Raw genomic sequence first — 2715 nt, 5'->3', positions numbered from 1 at the left:
CTGTCCCACTGGTCTGAATATCTAGTGTTCTATTTAACACCACAAGGTTTAACTACTGCAACTTTCTTTTCAGATTTTTCTTTGATAGTACTTTACTTTATTTTTTTTTTTCCTCAGGTAAAAAGTAGATTTATAAACCCACACCATCCTGTCCAGATTCACGCAGTCACATTTCAGCAGGAAGGTGACTCAACAGGCGTTCCCTTGATCCAGAGACTCTGCTCCTGGGAACGGCTTCCCTCCTTCCACTTTGTTTTCTGTGTTCAGTGTGGATTTTAGGAAAGGTAGCTCACGGTCACGGGCATGAGGGCAAGGTGTTCATAAATACCTCACGGCAGACAGAGAGCTACTGGGTGGCTCAGCGGGCTGAGGGACCCTGAGGCCCCGGGGGCCGGGCCTTCCCTGCGGGGACGTGATCCTTGGAAACAGACTCGGGCCCAGCTGCGGTTCCGGTCCTGGTGGGGTTGCCTTGGGGCATCTGTGTGTCCCTTCACATAATTGAGCCAGTACCACTTTCTATGCAAATACAAAATAAACATCTGATTCTGGGTTTTTTTCCCTGCTTCTTTCCAAAATTTGTTGACTCCTGGGGAAATTCTTTTGCAGCCCCTTTTGAATCTGGCTTCTCAAGTAGTTTATCCATCAGTGTCAATTCTGTGAGACTGCTTTGGTATCCTGAGTGCCTCGCTGTCGAGCGCCATCACCTGATGAAGGACCCCGAGGAACTGGTAAAGCACTTTCAGGTTCTCTTCACCCACACACGGGTCGTAGAAGCTGGGCAGCCCAGCCTTGGAGGCCTCGGTGAGGATGAGCTTGGAGTCCTTCATCAGACACTGCAGGGGCACGGTCACATCGATCACCTTCACCTTCTCGCTCTTCTTGCTCTTGTCATTGACAAATTTTCCATACCAGGCATTGACGATGATGAGCCCCATTCTGGACTCTTCGACCTCGATTATTCTTCGGACAGATTCCTGCATCAACCAAACAGCAGCTTCTGCCTCTGGTTTCTTCTGCAGGATGTCGGTGGCTGTGCTTTCCCTTTGCTTCTCCAGTTCCTTCTCCTTCTGAGCCCTGAGGTAGGGTCTGATGACCAGGCGGTGCAGAGCGAAGTACAGCAGGAGCGGCCCCTCGGTGGCGTAGAACACGGCGCTGGGCAGCAGCTGGTCTGTCAGGTAGATAGGGAAGAAGTAGGTCTGACTGGCCCTATTTAACTTGATTTTGAGGGAAACGGCCTGTGGGACTCCAACGCTGACAGCCGCCCCGAGGACACTGTGCCTGGAGATCTTCCTCTCTGCTTCCATCACCGTCCCGAAGAAGCTGGCCTTCAGGGACCCCTTCACTCGGGTCTGGTCGTCATCCTGGAATTTGTGCTGATAGCTGATGAGTGCGAAGGAGTGAGGGATTCCAAGCTGCAGGGCCACAGTGAAGTGGCTGGTCTTGGTGTCCCGGACGATGCTGGTGTTCATGGCTGACTGGACGCCCCAGCGCCACTGCAGGTAGCCCACCGTATTCTTGTCCAGGTTCCGGGCCAGGACAGTGGTGAGGCCCGGCTGGATGCCGTGGGATGAAAACTGCAGGGCACAGTGTGTCATCACAAAGCATCTTGGTGTGAGATTACGAAACAGCTTCAGGCCAAATAAAGGCCCCTGCAGATCCCCAGCTCCAAATTCTAACTCTCCCCAGCCCTTCACAGAAGTGACTCGTCTGAGCGCAAAGTTAATGGAACCCCCTCCATTCCCATTCTGGGTTGAGAGGCTTCCAGAGAGGATGGCTGTGTCTGAAGCTGTTGGGGTGCCACAATGGACTGTGATATGTGCATCTTGTTAATTTCAATCTGTGGAAAGCCACTTCCGGACACATCCTCGTACTCCTCCTCATAGCGATCAAAAAGGTCACTGGCGTCAATGCCAACACTGATGGTCCCCTTGGGGTTGGTGCGCTGCTGCAGCCTGCTCTCCTCCCTCTCGCGCTGCAGCCGCTCAAACTCTTCTCTGATCTCAGCTGGCGTTCTCCTCCTTTCCACAACCTCCCAGCCTTCCATCTCCAGTCCTCTCTTGCCATAGATGTCATAGATGGCCCTGGTCTGGGGGTCACTGAACACTTCATAAGCCTGGTGAATGAGGTTAAACAGCCGCTCGGCCTGCGATTTGAGCCCTGGGTCTCTGTGCTTGTCGGGGTGGTAAAGCATGCACAGCCGCCGGTAGGCCGCTTTTAGCTCTTCGCAAGAGGCCTCCCTGCGCACGTTCAGCAACGAGTAATAGTCTTCATTGTCCAGCTCCTCCTCGCTCAAGGCTGTCGCCATCTTAGTACTTTACTTTAAAAGTATACTTCAAAAAACAAGAAAAAGTATCTTTAAAATATTTTATATGCTTTAATACTTTATTTTCCAAAAGCATGTATAAAGTATATTTTGCATGTGTGTGTGTGTGTGCATAGTTGCGGTCAACTCTTAGCGACCCCATGGCCTGTAGCCCGCCAGGCTCCTCTCTCCATGGAATTTCCCAGCCAAGAATACTGGAGTGGGTTGCCATTTCCTTCTTCAATGCATGAAAGTGAAAGGTGAAAGTGCAGTCGCTCAGTCGTGTCCGACTCTGTGTGACCCCATAGACGGCAGCCCACCAGGGTCCCCTGTCCCTGGGATTCTCCAGGTAAGAACACTGGAGTGGGTTGCCAATTCCTTCTCCAATGCATGAAAGTGAAAGGTGAAAGTGC

At 51.9% G+C, this 2715-nt stretch overlaps 1 pseudogene across 1 annotated transcript; it reads right to left on the bottom strand.

Moving 5' to 3' along the window:
• Nucleotides 1–124: 124 nt before the first annotated feature.
• Nucleotides 125–2343, bottom strand: LOC105004568 (annotated as a pseudogene). The gene has a single exon (XR_827240.1). The product of XR_827240.1 is annotated as a dnaJ homolog subfamily C member 11 pseudogene (transcript).
• Between the last annotated feature and the right edge of the window lie 372 nt (nucleotides 2344–2715).

This window comes from Bison bison, unplaced genomic scaffold (assembly GCF_000754665.1).
Source record: "Bison bison bison isolate TAMUID 2011002044 unplaced genomic scaffold, Bison_UMD1.0 scf7180017864480, whole genome shotgun sequence".
Taxonomy (NCBI): domain Eukaryota; kingdom Metazoa; phylum Chordata; class Mammalia; order Artiodactyla; family Bovidae; genus Bison; species Bison bison.
Note: the sequence above shows the minus strand (reverse complement) of the source record. Positions and strands in the feature narration are given on the sequence as shown.